We start from the raw sequence: 19,982 nt of genomic DNA on the forward strand, positions 1-19,982 counted from the left end.
AATCTTTGCTTTTCTCCCCTCTATGTTTTCGTAGCATATCTTCTTTACGTCAGTAAAGCCTATGCCAGTAGGCTTCATCTTGTGTTAAAACTTACATTTAGTATTGAATGGAAGCTTTTCTCTAGCCTCTTGCCAATCAACCTTATAGGCCATTCAATCAGCAATAAACAACAGTTTTAATTGAAACCATATCATTCTTTTTCTGCATGATATATGATATGGCTGGAAGTGCTGCAAATCTGCTGACAAGTGCTCTTCTAAATGACACCCAAAGGTTATATTCAGGCACAAGATTTTATTCTTACTTGCATACTTAAAAGTCAGCCCTACACAACGTATCTCTGTTTCACTCAGACAACAAAATACTTGTAAAATAATTAGTCAGATCAACAACTTCATGCAATAAACCAGCTATCTAAAAGAACTGATTAAATCAAGCAGCTATCCCTTGGAGACTGAGGAGAAAGCAGATAGTATGTAGTTCAGCTTATGCCATAAGCCCTCTTCACAAACCCCCCGATCTCCTCCTAACAAAAAAAAATTATCATATTCACTTTCTTTTTCTTCACAAACCTGCTAGACCAAGCACCACTCCTGGATCCTCAGGGCAGTACTCTCCACCGGTTTAAACCGGCAGCATTCCAGTCAAGCCAGGACTTTATTCCTGACTGAGATTTGCTCTTCTGTCTATTAACTGAAAAATTCCAGTCACAGCCAGGGAACAAAATTTGCTACACTTCCTTTTCATTGCATATGTGGCAAACTACCTGCTTTTCTATTTGCCAGCTTTCAAAGCAATTTCAGTTATGAATGTTGCCAAAATTGAAGAATATGTTAAATAAAGATAAGAGATTAGACTTCAAGGGCCCAAGAGAGTCTAGTTTGTTTTGAAAGGTAAGCCAAATACTGGTCTCTAACATCCAGTGCTGCCATCACTCCCAAACAAGAAAGCTGGCTAGAAATGGCCTCCTGATGACCTGCAAGTGCAGCTTTACCCTGCTGCCAATTGCTCAAACAATGATAGAGCATGCGACAAAAGGTCTCCAGTTGGTGACTCATGTCTGCATGCTCCATATTGCCACAGATTCCGGTTTTCTCTCTGGAGTCTAACTCATGAGTTCAACAACTTCAAGATTTCTACTCAGCTATGACCAAGTGCCATGGACTGCCATTCCTACAGACACCTCCATATCCTTAGCGGGTACATCTTAAGCTGCTCTAGAGCTGGGACTGCTTTAAGCATTGTTTTCAAAGCAATGTTCTCCTGCCTGACTAGTAGGGTCCAAAGACCTCACAGCCCACCACAGACAGCACAGAAGATGGGAAGGGATTTTGCAGATGTGGCTGCTTTCAGTTTATACCTCAGAGTATGTATTGCAATGCAGCCTTTGCTTGAGGGAGCCTATTCAAGGCAGTGTCAGCAGGAGACATTTCTGCTTGGCTCTCTCGCCTCCCACACAAATGCTCCCACCACTGTCCTAGGTACATATTGAAGTACAGCAGAAGTGCCAGACAAATATCATTTGCAGAATTCAGCCATACGTTCTTCATCAGGGTAAGGCAGAGCTATAGCGTGCCCTGGCAATTTTAACTATACTGGCCCTCTTGCCCAAGCTCTCTTGGCTTGACATGGTGCTGAGAGGCATGAGGATCAGAGGAGAGCCACACAATCAGCTGCAGCTGTTGCAGGCTGTCCCTGCATCAGCCACCTCAGCCGCTTGTGCTCCCACCGGCATACCTGAGCCAGGCCTAAGTAGTTCTGCAGGACACTACAAACCTCCCAGACACCCAGGAGGCAGGATGAATACTCAGTAATTCTCCTCATTTTGAGCCTTCTGCTATTACCGTAAGCTCCTACTATTACTGTAAGCTGCTGCTCCTCCTCCTCCCCCCTACCCCCTACCCCTGAGACAGCTAGTTTGAGGCTGAGGCAAAGCTGAATCCCTATGTCTCTTACAAGGCTTTTGTCTGGCCAGTGATCAAAGAGGAAAAGAGCACGGTAATATAAGAGGGAGAAGCAGGAAACACCCATAAAGATCAGTCTTGCCCTTTGCTGCACACCCAACATGCGCACATGGAAATGAATAGAAGTGCAAACTGAGAAGCTTTACCTCCCTGAAATATCAACATCTCTTAAAAAAAAAGAAAAAAAAGAAAAGAAGAAGAAGAAGAAGAAGAAGAAGAATTCTTTCAGCTCTCATTTGCTGACTGGCTGCAATAACATTTCTTGTGAATTGCTTTTAAAGGATATGAATGGGGTCAAAAAGCATGGCTACTCTCCAGGCAGCTCTTCACAGAGAGCTCAGATAGCAACACATCACAAAACAGTCATCACTGGTGGCACTTTCCTATTTCGAGCTTAGGAAAGCCAAAGGCACCCAGACCTTGCTTTGACTTACTCCTATAGATTACCCTGCTGTGCCTCCGGTGAAATATTTACATTTTCACAGTGTAAATGCCTCTGTGCAGATATGTTGTGGATGTTCGCTTTCCTGACAGTCTAAAGGGAGGACAATGCAAATAAATTTGTATTATGAAGGTAGCATGGCAGAAAAGATTAGCTTTGAGGCGTTTTCAGAGGGAATCAAAGTAAAGGGTTGAATGTAAGAGTAGTGAGAGGGGCAGCGTGGGGCTGCAACAAAGACAAAACAAATTCGGTGGCACAGATGAGCAAAATCTGTTAGAGGATGCAAAGGGCTAAGTTCTGCTCCTTTCTACGTGCCTTCAAACAGATTACAGTGATGCTAGTGACAGCAGAGCGTGGCCTTGGGTATCCAACTGGACTTGTGTGTGGCTGCGACTGAGGCAGGCGGACCTTGATCGGCAGTAGAAAACAGCTCTCACATAGCTGAGCCTCATGGGACTACAGGAGAAAGGCCAAAGAGCAGGAATTCAGGTACACAAAGAAAAATCTATCACACAGAATAACAGAGATGATAAGAAAAATTGGGTGTTGAGATATTCTCTTACCTTTTATCCAAAGATCACAGGCCTTAGAAAAGAGGAGCAATTTAACTACCACTGGTTAATACTTCCACTTGAAGTATTTGTTCATGTGAAGAGCAGTATGACACCTGTATCTACTAAAATAACAGACTTATAATAAGAAAGGAAATCTAGTAGTTGTGAACACATCATTATATTAGGGAAAATCTAGCATAAAAAGGTGTAAAATACAGCACTTGATCAAATTTCAAGTAATCACAAAATTTTTACTAAAAATTCAAAATATTACTCTTCCTTTCTTTTTATCACACTCAGAAGGTACCCTAGCATATTTGTTTTAAAAAATCTATGTATTAAAGAAATATTAGACTTGGCTGTATATTTTCTTATTTCAGCAATGGTCATTTTCATTACCTCAAAGCCTATTTATCAAAACTACTATAAAAATGACTATAACTGCCTTTAAATAAAAAAGAAAGCAATTGTCCCTAGAAACATTTCCTTTTTATACATTTTTGAGAGAGAAAACATCTCTAATTGGCATATCTTTCTAGCAAACTCAGTTAAACTAAATTAGTAAGTGGGTAACTGAGTGAGACTAACATTGTAATTTAGCCCTTTTCATTTCTAGGCTGTGTGAGCATTTCGGGGTTACAAAAGTCTATATGGTCACACTCCTCCTAGACTGATTTTCTCTCCGTTACATGCCTGCAGCTCCTGTTTAAAGCATTTTAACATTTTTCACAGGTCTCTGTCTTTACATCTGTACCTAGCCAAAACACATCATTTGTAGTGACCTGTCTCAAATCCCTGGTTTCTTTAAGCTTTGAAAGTCTCCATTACAGCTGACCTTCACAGGTACTCTCTTCAGGATGATGCTTATTAGGCAGAGTTATTGGAAATTTTAGTAGCTCAGACACCTGATCTGTATCCACTCAGCAGCAGATAAGCTGTGCTTCCAGCCATGGATACTGGGATCAGTAGGAAGGAATGAGGGCAATCATGTATCATGCTCAATATCCTGCCTGACAGTGGCAGCCTCCAGGTATTCAGAGGGAGGTCACTGTCTGCAAGGTAATAAACTTGCCTACAGCTCCTTCCTAATCCCTAGACAGACAGGTAAACATTCATGACCTAAATGCATCAGTGTTTGCATCCTTTCCACCTCTGTGAATCTTGTTTGTATCCTCTCCATTTGCTTTCTGCCCGATTCACCAAGCAGCGAAACTCTCTGAAGAAGTCTTCCAGTGGTAGAAGCTCCTCTATGCAAGACAAAATGCTTGAGCAAGTGCTGGGACTCTTTTTGCGTCAGAGAAGCTAATTTGGCTCAATTAGGCTCTGAGACCGAGAGCCAAAGCTAGCAAAACAAAGAGCAGAAGCTGACAAGAAAAATAGATGAATACATTCTGAGAGCTGAGTCAAAACAAAGAGGCACTTACATATTCAGCATGTTGAGGGATGTCTTAATAAATGCTGTTCATTATATGTCGATGTATATAGCATAAATTCTTACAGACAAACGCAAGAGCTGTATTGTGAAATTGCACCCCCCCCAAGCACTTGAAATCTAAGTGAATTATTCTATTTATTTATCTAGCTGTTAGCTATATCTATGCAAAGCGAGATAAAGCTTATGTTCTGGGGCAGGTACAGTACCCACATATACTGGCTAAATTCTTAATCCCACTCAGCAGAAGCTTTGCCATTAAATTTAAGAGAATCAGATATCTGAGAAATTCTGTGAGAAACACCACAGAACTATAAAGGAAAGGAGAAGAGAAATCTCTTGGAGTGCAGCTTCTCCAAAACATGAAAGAGCTGACATCAAAAGATCTGGTATTCAACTTGAAATGTAGACACCTACATGTCAGAGTTTTTTTGTTTTTATTTCACTGTTACAGTTGTAATAACGACCAAGATGGGAATTGTGTCTTTATTAGAAGAATGAAGACTTCTCAAAAATGAAAATATTTAAAGTAATCCAGCAATTAAGAAGAGGTTAAATATATGTACTGCTCACTACTCAACCAGAGCAAACAAGAAATGAGGGAGAAAAGAGCAAAGCACAAGCACTATTCTGTTGGTTTAATTTCACCTCACTCAATCCACTCAGAGCTATAAACTGTGTAAGACTTATGCCACCTGCACAGGATTATATTTCAACTTTCACATGACAAAATTCAACTTCTGCTGTAAACTTGTATAACTCCACTGGTTGCAACAAACTAAGCTATAATCAGAGGATTGGTACTCTAAGCTGTACATTTATTTACAAATGGAAGAAGAGGGGAAAGGAACATATGCCTCTCTGGAAGATACTTGACAAGCTTAAATGCTTTTTTAGAGGATGTTTCTGAGACAAGACTTGCATAATGTTTAAAAATCTAGCAAATGAAACTCTGATTATATTGCACAGGAGGTCACACTAGGTGCATGTTGCCTGTGCATAAGTTGAGGAAAGGAGACCTAAGAAGGCTGTAAACACACTGGTAAGAACCTACTTGGCCTTAATCATGCTACTACAGCTACTACTGGTCAGGAGACATCCAGTTATTCTATATTCACGTATGCATGAACACAACCCCCAGGACCAAGTGGGTCAACCTCAGCTTCTGCTTCCCCTGGAAGACATAAAGAGAATAGGACTATAATGTAGACCTAGCCTCATTCACATAACACTTTCCAGCCTGGGCTCCCGATGCTCACAGAATCACTACCATGTGCACCATTTCAATCTCTTCCTTCTTCTCCTCCATTTCATTTTTATTGTATCATCAGCCATCTGCCCTCTCAGCCGAAGTCCAGCTATATCTGCAGTAACTCACATTTGTACTGCATCAGTATTTGGTGCATAATTACATGCGATGTGTGTTGCATGACTTTCAGCAGAACAGCTACATCTTTCCAGAGCCCCAGCATTTGCCTACAAGCTCACTGCTTGACTGTTTGGCTATTGTTTACAGCAAACTGGCAAAACAGGGCTGTGAATGGCTTCTGCTATGTTAAAGCACAAAGTGAGAGAATTCCTGAAAATTAGCTTCTAATTCTTACTAATTCTCATCTTCAGTTCTCACCTGAATTGAAATATTTCAGTTACCTTCCTAGCTCCACAGTTCACCAACAAGGCCTTCCAGAAGAACTCTTTGAAGGCTTTAAAGCTAATTGTTTTAAAAAGTACCAACCTTGAATCATTAGTGATTTGACTGAAATTACTAGCCTCTCACTGAGACTATTAAGACATAAAACAAACCCAATAATGCAATTACTACCAAGAATGCCTTAACTAATTTTTGCATGTGATCTCAATTAACTTTCTTAACATGATGCAGTAACCCAAACAGTCTCAGCTTCCTCCTGCTGTCTCCATCATAAATAGATCAAATCAAAACTGTAAGAAACAAAAATAGTTAAGAATTGAGATGACCAGTAAATTAAGAAAGGTCAACTGGACATCCAGGCAAGATTGGAGAGCTCCAAACTCCTTCAGTAGTCAAGCTGGGAAAACCCTGAAAAGAACTTGACTTTTGCCAGTCAGACTGTGAAAGACCACACCATGGAATAAATACAAATAGATACATACATACAAATAGGTACATAAAGCAGAAAAGGCTTGAAGTTACGGTGTAACGCATTGTGAAGATAGAGTATATGAGGATGAAGGAAGACAGACAAGGAGACATGTTACCTTGCTTCCCGTTAAGCTGAAAGAGATGAACAAGACTGGCTTGAGCTCTGATACAGCTGCTCACACATCGGACTTCAGGGTAAGAGCATGCACTGGGGACCAAATGGCTTTATTCTGTTAGAGAGGGATGCAGTACACTACCAGGAGATGAAACACATGATACACAGAGCAAATGCATCAGTCTGACACCTAAGAGGCCCCAGTGGTCTGGTATCCTGTCACATCTTCTCCCTCTCTGCCCATGCAGCCCATGGGATCCTAATCAAAACAGATTTGAGTACTGACACCACCTCTTCACCAAGGCTCAGGATGCAAAATCATCTGATGTGCTTTTCTATCCTGTGGTTTGTTAGGGGACGTGTGCTTTGCTTGGGACTCACACTATGCTCTAATTAGCATACCATCTACTGTCTGATTCATTCATCTCTCCTTCATAAAATGGTACAGAGTTTATTCCTACCTTTCAATTTCCCTTGTTGAATACTTTATAATAAATATTTTCTCATCTTACTTTTCTTATTTATTACCTGCACCATTGATGGGATTATGCTGAAGATCATAAGAGCTAGATGTAATTTTATAGGCAGGAATTCTTAGTATTTTGCTATGGTTATCTCTCTCTATTTTGAATAGCAAGGGATAGGATTTTTAAAATGATTATTTCTTATTGTTCCACAATAGAATAAGTTTTTTTTAACCACTTTACATTAAGTCACTGTCTGATTCTATATTAAATCAAAGTCTACTCTCCATGAACTGGTGACATTCAACATGAGACCTATCTAATGTAATTTAAAGCTGAAAAATTCTGTTGCTAGCCTTCTAAATGAGGGTAAATTCCACTTCCTAGTCTAAGGAGGAATTTAGGAATCAGACATGCACACAGTGAAAGGATAATGACAAGTAACCTCTATTCATCAAATCATTCTGCTCTTTGGACAATCACCATTTTCAAAGTCACCCTATCTTTACAACTAGTGTCACTCACATAAGTGTATTTTCCTACTGAATAAAAGGAAGAGTACCGTCAAGCATCAACTGCCTTGAACTCTCTGCTGCATGGGTTTCGGATCTGTGAAGCCATTTCCCTGAGTTATGTGTCCAAGAACACCACGAATAACTTAGAACTAGATTAAGCTATCTTTAAGGACTGTGAGACACATCCATCAGACCAAGTCTCTGACAGCAGTAGAAACAGTCTCAATAGTATAAATGAAGGTAGGGGAGGAAAACTTCTGAAGATAAATGAAGCTCTATTGTTATAAAAGGGTGGCAACATTAATAATTTAAGAAAATATTGTGAAGATATCAGTTTTCCCGGAAGACATGATTGAGAAAGATAGGCTCATATGTTAAGTAAGATGCACTCTGGTAAGCAATGGATGACCTCCAAAAAAAAAAAAAAAAAAAAAAAAAAAAAAAAAGTCCTAAAACATTAGTTTTTAACATACAAAAATAACCTCTGAAAATACTTATTAAGTAAACAGCAAATTTAGTGAGAAGTATTCCTCTTGATAATGCTGAACTGGAGTCTGCAACAGAAAACTTCTGCCAGCAGCTATCATCTTTATCATTATCATCATGACAATATTCTCCTGTAAAGCTACATGGGCGTCCTGTTGTCTGTGGATCTTTCCTTGTGATGCTGCATCAACCAGAGAGCAAAGAGAGAGGCTGTCCTAAAAGGACACTGATATTGTGGACCTGCCTTCGGACAAGGCACTGTGAATTGTTTTCAGACACTGCCAGGAGTGCAGAGACCAGCAGCTCTCTCACTTAGCTTAAGTACTTCCAAAGCAAATATCTGCTAAAGCCCAGTTCAACAATACAAGTTAAGATAATGATGATCTATGCCACAAGAGCATTCTGGGCATGATTAGTGATACAGACTTCAAAGTCCTGGGCTGGAGGAACAATATTCAGATTTCTGTCCAAACTCCAAACTACCAGGCATGGTACTAACATCCATCCCTAAGTTAACCTTGTCTAATTTGAAACAGAATACAGAGCACCAATTATTTGATAATAAACAAATTTCTTTTTGTGTCAGTGTGTATGTGCACGTGTGTGTGTTATTTTTTCTGGGTAACCACAGAGTGTTTATAGGGCTGTTGGGCTGAAAGAGATTAGGGAATGAGATCCTTCTAGAAAGGGATTAGTTGGCTCCATAGGAGCTTTGTTTATTTTTTTAGGACCATAGTGGTGTTGATTCCAAAGTCACGAGCCATAGATGGGATCTGTCCAACTAAGTTCTAATTGCAGATCATTGTATCGGTCTGAAAAATACAAACTGTTGTGCTACTAAATGCAGATCTATCAATATAAGGAAAAATGTCAGGAAGCTCATTTACCATTTCCTTTACCTATATATTCATGTATAAAGAACAAAGCCATCAGAAACATAATATGGTCAATGTTATATACTTCTTTTTGCTACTTTAGCTAGGGACTTTTCCTGTGACTGTTGCTTTAGCCTGTCATTAATATGTCTTCATGCAAATAGCTTTTACATGACTGTTGTGGTGATAAAAGAACATGGTATCAGTATCATGTCTGGGGAACAAGGTGTTACAGGTGAAAAAATAAAAGTGAATTACCCTTTCAGTACAAGAGCTGTAACACTGTGCCAGGAGAATCTGACTTCGGTGTTCCCTTTTCCAAAGCAGAAAAAAAGTCTACACTTCCTGTGGACTCTCAGATAATGTTAAATAAATGCAATGCGTTTCTTCATACCACTATTCATACCACTGCTACTCTTTTGAATACCAGCTGCACATTTTCCTTTCTCTTAAGAGAACTAGTGAATCCAAAGGAAAGAATGGTGAAGCTGAAAGACAACTCACTGAAGGGGCCAGGGGACATGTTGTCAGTCAACAACTCCAATATTTAAGTTCAGTCTTTAAATCATGTAAAATTAAAGATTTTTTTTTTTGAAAAGAAACTGCATGATGTAAAAAAGATAAAACAATGGCACAAATAAAGAAAGTATTTCATTCCATCTGAAATGATACTGGATTGTTTCCCTCTTAGCATGAAAAACAGCTTTTGGTTTTTGGTCAACCCAAAACAATTTCCTCCTCAGTTCCCTGCTCTCTTAGCTTTCCTTCTATTTCAGTCACAGAACTACAAACTCAAGAAAATCCCTACAGGAATCTAAATAATGAACATAAACCTGAATACAAACAGAATTAACAGAATCAGGAGACCTTCACAGATCCTTGATGTCTCCGTAATTTCAAGCATCAGATCCCCTCTCTTGGTCTAGAAAAAAAAGGGAAAAGTAGAATCTCCTCTGTCAAATTTAAGAAGATAGGTTAACATATTGAAAAATACAAAAACTCTCACTCTCACAAGCAGTACACAGAGAAATCATTTAAAAAATACAGAAGAAATCACTTCCATCAACTCAGAACTGTGTTTCATTTTATGTTTGTAATCTTAAATCAAAACAAAACAAACCATCCAAAAATCCAGCCCTTCATCAAACATTTTTTTTTTTCTATGTATAATATTTTTCCTCAATAGTTTGGACCAAAACTTTTCAGTTCTGAAAATCTTTGGCAGAACTCCCTACATTCTATAATTTATTTTGCTATGGAAACTGCCTGTATAAGAGAAACAAAATCATAAACTAGCCAATTCTAATCAAAATTTTCTTCATTTTTAAATAACTCATACAAGTCAATGATTGGCATAGTCTTTCTCATACCAATCATACAAATAAATGATTCGCATACAGTCCTTGAACAGCTTCTCTTAAAAGTTATTTTCTTGAAGCACATATGCTATTTTCCTTGCAGGACACCTGTGAATTAGTTATATTCTGCAATTGCCTTGCATAATCTGGTAGCTGATACAAGTCCTATACAGTTCAGTTTCAATATCTTCTAAGTGAGCTGAACTCAGTGATAGACTGTGGTTGGACCAGGTGCTGCTGTTTTGCTGATGTGAATTACACCTCTCCTAGGAGAGGACGGCAGAATAGATTAATGTGGCCTTATGCTATCTCCACACTGTCATTACAGCTTCTGAATAAAGCTCAGGTTGATTATCACAAGACCTCTCTTTCCTTTCAGTTGCCTCTCTCCTTATCTAACATAAGACCTCTGAAAATATCCAAGTTGTTTCTCAGATCCATGGGTCACTGGCTTCATGTACAGGGCATGCATGAGAGCAGAAGCAGATGTACTGTATTTGACAACCTTATATAAACGATGGCCTCTCTCTATGCTCTGCTATAGCAGTGCTTGCAAATACCAAGAACCAGGGAGTTTTCTCTCTCTCTCTGCAACACAGTTGCAGTTCTCACCTGGGCACCTATCTCCATTTTTCCAGATAAGGCAGGCTGCTATAAAGATTGCCTCCTCTGTGATGCTCATCCACACAGAGCCCCCTGAAACCGCAGAGCTAGGAAACCACTTTCTGTCTGCATCAAGCGTCTGTATTTGCAGTACATAGCCCAATGCAGTAGGCAAGCAGTAGGGTCTCAAGGAAAGCCTCAGAAGGCTGTGCATTTCTTGAATGGTATTCTACTTTGCTGGTTTTCTATTTGCTGAAGGACATTGTCATTCATGCTCCTAAGCCATTAGGGGCAGGTAAATTGTCATATCTCCTCATGTCTCTCCAAATAACAATCAGGGTATTCTTAAGATATATTCTTAAGATAACAGAGATTAATTTGCCTGAGTGATGCAAGACTGTGAAACCTTCATCAGTGTGTGGTTGAAACTCCCTTGACTCACCCTAGTCCTAGAAACATACCATTGGAGAATTTGCATGCTGTTAAGGACACAGCTGCTATTATCATACATTTCACAAGGTGAACTCCTTTCTAATGGCAACTAAAATCTCTAACTACTCCAAAGGCAAAGGCAGCCCAAGGTCAATTAGCTTTTCATACTCAGTTCCTTAAATCTGTTCCACATTCAGCCTGGTAGGCTAGAGTCAACACTTCTTCTACCTATTAAAGATTTTGAGCTATCTGGCATATCTCTGAAATTACTCTAAAAAGATGTGTAAACTTTTGCTCAACATACCTATGTATTTTCCTTCTTCTGTCCACAGCATTTCCAGCACTTTGACTGGTAGAGACTCCTCCCCATAGTACCTCTTTACCAGAAGCATTGCAGTGCTCAAAGAAGCCTGGTGATGTGATCCTTGCCAAAAAATGAATGACATTTTGGGGCACTTTGCATACTGTTAGGGCAAACTGTCAAAATCCTGCCTTTTTCAGATTGTCCTCTCTTGCTTGTCCTCTCATTTTTGCTTGCTGAAGCTGGCATACCATTTTACAGACGGGCCCAAGGCCAGCCTGATGGTTAAGAAAGAGTTGTAGCACAGCAGAGAATGAGTCTGTGCAGCAAGTTTGCTCTGCGAGAGGCCAAGATTCCTTCAACAGATTGTGTAAACAGTTCATCTGACTGTGTTTATCCAAACACAGTACTGTCATCAATGCTGCATTATTCTCACAAGTTACTGAATATGTTTCACTGGTATAACAAGCGAGCTTTATCACAAAGCAGCATGATTTAAGTGTTGCAGGAAAGAAAACTTCACCCTTACAGAACTATTCTTTCCCCCCTTGAATAGTTCTCATGGGATTCTCCCTAAACCCCAATTGTGCTTTATGAAATTGTATTTGCCAAGCTTCTTGTTGAATATCGCAGTGAGTTTAGAAACAAATAGCCAACACAAACTTTCTTTTCAGTTTTTTTCCTTATTACCACCCCATGCACAACAAAAGCAGAAGCAGAGCAGGAATAAGTAGAAAAATCAGTTACTGTAGAAGAGCTATAGGTAATTACTCAGCAAATACAGTAAGTTATTTTATGTGTGGAAATCAAATGTACTTCGTCTTGTTTTCAGTGAATATTTTACAAGCGTGGGTGACAGAAGCATGCAGCAGAATATAAATGTGATACAACCGCCTTTTGCAGTATTTATGTTTCCATAAAAGCTGGATTTTTTTTTTTTTTTTTTTTTTTTGTCCTCCTTTTGATTGATGCAAACTGCTGGATGGTGAAGTAGGATTCTCACTAGAACACACTGGTGCCTCAGGAAAACAATAAAAGGAAGCACAAGAAACATCTATGGAAATCGACATGGAAATCTCATGCGCCTATTCAAGTTAATAAACACGGCAGCTATTCTAAGAGGGGGAAAACCTGAGCTTCTCTAGAACCCATTAATCTTGACAAGCTCCAAGCAAGTATTCAAGTCTGCTCCAGTTAAGCTGTGCGCAGGAGACATCGGGGAGGGAGGGAAATTAAGTTCATTTTTGTAATTGTGGAGAATTCAACTTTATTTTTAAAATGAATACCTTCTTCTGAATTTGTAATAGTAAACTTGGGTGTCAGTGTCTCATAGATATTTGCCATTTTAACTCCATGAATTCTACAAAGTCTCTTTGTGATCAATAATAGAGCCATTAACTTTTAACTGTCATACATACTAGTCCTCCATGCAACACTCTTCTGAGCACAGAATTACTTTCACTTCTCCCTTCACTTGCTGAAGTGCAACAAAGAGAAAATAGACATCGGAAGAATCAAGGCAGTATCTTAAAGGTTATTTAAGCAACTGGTCTAAAAGAATAGAGAATCTGTGATAATCTAACCACCTTATCTTGTCCTGAATAAATGTGACACCTTTAAAAAAAGAAAAGAAGCTTTACTCTAAAAGCAAAGAATGTCCAAGTCCATAGGTGATGTAAACCTCTATTTTGCAGATACATTTCTGTCAGTTAGCAATGAATGACATGCCTTTGCATTCCTTTGGGTCTTAGATCCCTAGAGCACATATTTATTCAATGATTAGCACATTTGTGCATGTAGATCTGCCTTGAAACCAATTTTAGTGCTGGTTAAGATACAAGAATAATGCAGCATTAAGCTTTCAGAAAAACTGATCAAAACTCTGTCTTATACATATTGGCCCATTTTGCCCCCACTGCCCTGCTTGTAGCCACCTCTTTCCAATTAATTGTATCTTTATCCTCATATATGATGCTAAAAATAAAGGATGGCTGCTGCACATGAGAAGCTGGGCACTGTAATAGGATGACATAGAGATGGCACCAGCAAGGATCTATACTTTTAAGTATAAAAGAGAGGAGCCCACTAGGCTGAAGAAAGCTACCCGGTATTTCAAAAGACTAGGCAGAATATGAGCCATTTGCTTATTAGAAATAAAGTTATGTAAGAGAACAGAGATACCTATCAGTCTACCCCACCACTCCCCACAGGACTGTGTTACTCCCCACATTCCTGTTGCAAGTAATTAAAGGGAACAATCGCAAGCTAAGAGGCATGTAACTACATTCTTAATTTAAGAAGGGGTAAAGACTGAGACACTCAATCTAAGAGAGGCGAGAGGGAGAGGGAGATCCTTGAAGTTACTATCTTAAAGCAGGTCTTACCGCTGACAACATGAAGACGCTATTGTCCTGTCAATCCACCAAGTACATGCTACTCAAAAAAGGGGAAAATTGAGAAAAAAAGTTGAACATTAACTTCATATCTAACAATTCAACTAATGCTCAGAATAGCTAATGATTCCCTAATCACAATTTTTCACGCCTTGATAACATCATCCAATAGGCATTGATGCTAACGTAAATTTAACAAAAGCATGAGATCTCGAAAATCAGTACTAGTGCAATGCAAACAATACTACTCAAAAGTGCTATCTCAGCTACCGCTGAGCAAGCTGTTTTTGAAAAGCATCACTGAAGAGCAAGTTTTACACTGATATGAAAAAACAGCAAACAATACCCAGACATGTAGACTTGAAGGATATGTAAGCAAGTTGAAGCACTAGTTTCACACACTAGTGGCAAGGAACATATTAGTCTTTATCCTTATGGTCATGTCCCATCAAAATATTTAGCTATTAAAGACCTGAGAGCTTTGGGTGTTTTTCAGAGAATAACAAGGTTTGCAGATATGATATTTTTACCCAGTCTCTTCCATCTATGACCAGATTTTAAAAAGCCCTACACTCCAGGGCCCACAAAAACATACCCTATGAAGAGTTCAGGAGTAAATCTACAAAACACACTAGAACATTGAGTCAGGCTACCTGAAAATATTGCATTTCCTCTAGAATTTGAATATTCAAAGCACAAAGGATCATAGATCACAGTTAGACCCAAAATGAACGCCATGCAGTAAATTATGGAGATCTAAGCTCCTGCCTGGCACAAGTTAACAGGGAAAAATTTGACCTGATCCAGATTAATTTACATGGGGTTTTCATCTGGGAAAGAATAGACGAGAAACTAGCCAAAGACTTAAAGATTTAAACTATTGGAATAGTAGTGCTTGCACTTCCTGAGAAAAAACCACTTTGATCTCAGTCACTCAGAACTAGAAAATAGAGTTCATTTTGTCAGAAAGAGCAGTTTCAGAGAAAGAGCAATATGAACTCTGTCCTCCACAGGTTTCTAAATGTGGTTTACATTTTATAACTTTTTTTAAAAAAATTTAAAATATATTATATTTTGGTGAGCTGTGTCTTTTCAGCTAAAAGTCCATTCAGGAAGTTCAAGTCCTATACCCACAAGACACCCCATGAAAAAGTTAGTCATGGGGTAACTTCAAACACTATGGCTATTCTGCCAGAATACCTTTGGTAGGCCAGGATTAGTGAATAAAAATGCTGCTTGTAAGTATTAGTGACATGTGCCTGTTTGCTACTCAGTAAGTTTGCATACCTTCAAGGCCCAATTTTATGATAAGGAACAATTTCACAAAAGGTCCCAGCCAAAGAGATATTATCAACAGATCCTTTAGCAAACAAATGCAAAATCATGTGTCTATTTTGTTATAATGTTTACAAACACTTTGTTTTATTATCAGTAGAATTGTAGGACATTTGTGACTGGAGAAATTATTAAGAAAAAAAGAAACAGAGCACTAGAAAGTAGGTTAATCAGTTCAACACACTATCTAATGAAGTAAAAATTATGGAACTCTTTTCCAGTTTCAACCTCCTTCTCTCCCACCTCAACAACAACAAAGTGCATCCAGATCAATATGTTGAACGAAGAGGGAAGGAAGAGTGAGCTAAGGAAAGAAAAAAAAAAAGGAGTCTTTCATGGTTATCAAAGCTGCCTGAGAAAATTAAGGAGTAATATATAAAAAATCAGACAACTATGACTCAATTGCAAATTCAAGTCTCTCCTTCCTCTGCTACTGAAGTTTCTTGATCTAAGTAAAATATATCCAATTGCTACAACAGAATCAGAGAAAGGTTCTGTAACTAAGTAGGTGTTATTGCATAACACCTGATAAGATAATTAAGGATATGGTTCCCTGCCTGCTCTTCCCCTCCTGTTATATCTAACTAATGTTAAAGAACAAGTATGGGTTTAACAAGTATGGGTTTTAGTGTTTATTAGCCTGTTTCAAGAAGTACAATAACAGCTAGCACAGCTTTGCCCAGTAAACCAACATATTTTGAAAAAAAATGGTACATCCATCACCAAAAAAGAAATGACATTGAATATTAAGCTTTTTTTTTTTTTAAAAAATGTAGGTTTAACATCCCAAATCGTTTTTTTTTTTAACCAATATGGGCAGAAGCTGCCATTGAAATATGCCACTAGAGCAGTAATGAAAGTTGAAGAAGAGCAGGAAAATAAGCAAATACGAGGAGACTGTAACGATTTGTTGTCCTAGCTCCTGTACTTCACAGATCCTCACCTGATGTAAATTTGTCCTTTATCCTTCCTTGTGTCAAGCCTCCAAATTAGGTTCTCCTCGTGTACAGTACATTCAAGCTTATCTATGGACAAATTCAACAAAGATGTTGTGGGCTTTCAGGGAGTTACCCTTTGCTATTTCTAGAAGTACAAAAAAAAAAAAAAAAAAAAAAAGAATTAAAAATGTATTTTATAAAAAAGCTCTTAAACACAGACGACCTCAGACTAAACTGGACATTTAAATTCAGAGCTTGAGGGCAGTCACACAGAGCAGTCTCTGTGCCTCAGAGGTAATCCTTTCTGGAATAATTCCTCCAGAGACTTTTTTTTTTTCCCAATTAAAGCATAGGAGCATGCTGTATAAAAACTATACAGTTAAAAAAAATAATAAAAAATAAAACAGCCCTGATTTCTTATGCCTAGGCAGATACATGGGCAGAAATCTGTGTGCAGAGCCATAAGTCCCTTCTTTTCCTCACCATACCATCTCAGCCTGCAGTCTCTGCTCTATCCCATGCATCTTCAGGTACCCACTCCCAGCATGGCTGTGAGGATCGTGTTATGTGCAGGACCACAGTTCTGTTACTCTTCAGTCCGTATTTCAGAAGTACTTACCCAGAGCATCCAAGAGAACTACTGTATAACCTCCAAAGTCAGCTAGTAAATCCCATCACAACACAGACACGCTGAAGCTTTAAATGACAACTGATGAAAAAAAACTGCTTTCTTCCCTTATTGATGTCCCTACGTGTTCTAGATATGCAAAGATTTAGGATAGGGGCTATCAAAACATCCAACGCTAATATAAATATTGCATTGAGGGAGATTTTTACATCTCTGTTGTGAAGTGCCTTTCTCCTGCATGTAGTTTATCCACAATGCACTGCTGCAGCACGCAGCTTTATTCCAAACTACCAAACAAGCAACTCTGTAGCTCTGTAAAGAGAATATGGGAGAAGAGCAGACTTGGAAAATATAGTAACAGAAACATGGTGTCTGCCTTCTTTTACAAGCGCCTCTCCGTGGGCTGATGACAGGAATCTCAGCTCTGTCCCCACTCTCACGGAAAAGATAACGCACAAATTTTGCTGCAAATGTAGTAAGACCATAGCAGCAGGCTACAACAGCAGTAGGCTGGGGAGAGGGAAGGGTATTTGCTTTGCATGAGACCCCAAGACAAGACACTAGCTAGGTGTCAGCCAGCACAGCTCCATTTAGGTCAGCAGAAGAGACAGCAAAGACGGACCCCCCTCTCAGAGGGGAAGGTTTCCACATGGAAAGGGCATGTCCGCAATGTCCAAGGAGGGGCAAGGGATAACCCGATGACCTCCTGAAAAAGTGGATCTTAAAAATAAATCACGGCAATTACGGAGCTCCCGTGACGCTTCCTCCACGCACGCTCGCCGCTCCAAGCGTGTGCTGCACCTCTCCCTCCACCTGCCACGCGGGGAGGAGCAAGCGCCGGCCCCACGGAGCTCACCTTGCTTGCTCCGAGCACCCCGGGCTCTGCCCGCGGCGCGGCTCTGAGCGCCTCTGCGGGCACCTCCAAGCGAAAGCCGCCAGGAAAACCCCGCGCGGCTCACGGAGCCGGGGGAGCGTGGGGCAGCACGGAGGCGAACGGCCGCGCCGCGGCGGCTCCCACGGCCGCACCCGCGCCCGCGGCGCTCCCCGGCCCTGCGCGCACCGCCCGCGCACCCGCGCGGCCCCTGCGCGCCCCCCACGCGGCTCACCCCGCGGCGCGGCTCCCCGGCGCCGCTACGGGCGGCGGTGTCCATGCGGGCGGGCGGGCAGCGCCCGCCGCCCGGGCATCGTGGTCCGCCCTCCCGCGCTGCGCTGGCGGAGAGGGGCGGCGGGCCGGCAGCCGTGCTCTTCTCCTGCCTCTTCCACTCTCTTCCCTCCCACCTCCCCCCGCTTTTTTTTTTTTTTTTTTTTTTAATGATGCCAGGAGGATAATTTGCACCGCTCCTTCTCCATCACCCGCCTCTCCTCCTCTGCCTTCCCGAGCGCCGGCCCCGGGTTTCAGGACCCACCTCCCCCTCCCCGGCTGCGGAGCAGAGGGAGGGGAAAGGGGCCGGCTGGCAGAAGCGGCGGCGGGAGGGGAGGGCAGGGGGAAGGACTCCCCCCGTCCCCCGGGCCTCCCCCCGAGGCTCCCCCCGTGCCAGCCCGGCGCTGCCGTGCCCCTGGCGAGCCCTGGGCTGACCTCCTCGCCGCTGCCGCCTGCCCCGGGGCTCTGCCTGCTCCCCGCATTTCTGCCTCTCTCTGTGGAAATTCGCCAGTTGCCAGACGAAGCCTGGACCTGGTCTCCGGCTTTCTTCCTTCTGCTGTTCCTCCCCCAGACCCAGCTGTTGTCAACATATAGCTCCAATGTTTTATCTGTCACCTCCATAGGCTAGACTCCCCCAGCTCAACAAGGAAAAAAAAAAAAAAAAAAATAGCGGAGCCAGGGAGAAAAGCAAGCACAAAGCAGGATGAGATCTGAGTGACCTGCAATGGTGTTAGCACCCCTGAGCCCCAGAGACCCTCTCAGTTAGCTGAGTCTTGCACCCCAAGCACGCAGTGCACAGATGGCATGGGACCTAGGGCCCAAATCCCAGTCCTCAGCATAGCCAGCATACCTCACATCTCCGACTTAGGGCACCAGGCAGGACTATTGACCAAAACCCTGTGCTAATCTTTGTAGAGGCATATTAAAAATGTAGCAGCACAGGTGTGCTCAGCACACACAGAACCAACCCTTACTCTTATTGTACTGAAGCTTCTGGGCTAGTCTGGATTAATGGCACCTGACATAGCCTTTTCTCTACAGACTATCACTTTTAAGCTCAGTAGGGACATTATTGTTTGTGCTTTCTTTGCAGTAACCTCAGGTCTGCCTCCAAGTCACAGATTTGTTATTATAAGCAGGAATGGCAGTACCACCCCGACCATTTACATACAAGCGAAATTGCTAATGGCAGGCCAAAGAAGAGATCACCCAGTAGTTATTCTACTGAAAATGAGCACAGAGTCATGGTTTTCCGTTAACGTGTAAAGTCCCCCTGCCAATCTATAAAAATTAAAAAAATACCATCCACAAGCTAAAGTATATCTCAAAAACCAAGTGTCTTATATGTGGGGTGATGCAGTTTTATTCCTCAGTTGCCAAGGCAGCTAGCTAGCTAGCTACAGAAGCATTTCTGGATAATTCATTATCCCCTCATTTCACAGTCAAGGAGTGTGGTGGTACAAGACAGTGAGGTAACTTGCCCGAGATCACCAGAAACAGTAAATCAAAATCAAACCCCAGCCTGTTCACATCTCATTAACATGTGTCATTGATCAAGGGGCACAAGCAGATGAGTGGTGTAAAGTTATCTGCTCGTGGCAGAGAAGTGTGAATTTTGTCTACTGCAATGCAGAGGAAAACATTTGTGTATCCAGAGCGATTTTCCCTTATAAGAGATCAGGTGCAGACAGAGCCCACTGAACATGCCTCACTTGAGAGTGAGAGGCATTCTTATTTGTTTAAGCAGTGTAACACCATAGGAAGAATTCATCTGATTACACCCAAAGACTGACACTTGCACAATAGATCTGTCAACATTAAGTTGGTCTGAAAAATGACTGCTTGAAAGCTAGATACAAATATTTCTCATTTGCAGTTTCAGT

At 41.0% G+C, this 19,982-nt stretch overlaps 1 protein-coding gene across 3 annotated transcripts in view; it reads right to left on the reverse strand.

Annotated features, from left to right (window-relative positions):
- The window catches only part of PLPPR1 (phospholipid phosphatase related 1), a 127,901-nt gene extending 109,664 nt beyond the window's left edge, over positions 1-18,237 (reverse strand). For 2 of the 3 annotated variants that reach the window (XM_062600097.1, XM_062600098.1), the window contains exon 1: positions 18,065-18,237. The gene's annotated coding sequence lies outside the window, so the exon portion shown is untranslated. Of the gene's footprint in view, positions 1-16,335; positions 16,476-18,064 lie in introns of all 3 variants that reach the window. The other variant, XM_062600099.1, reaches the window with a different exon arrangement.
- Between the last annotated feature and the right edge of the window lie 1,745 nt (positions 18,238-19,982).

Source organism: Rhea pennata, chromosome Z, assembly GCF_028389875.1.
Source record: "Rhea pennata isolate bPtePen1 chromosome Z, bPtePen1.pri, whole genome shotgun sequence".
Classification (NCBI taxonomy): Eukaryota; Metazoa; Chordata; class Aves; order Rheiformes; family Rheidae; genus Rhea; species Rhea pennata.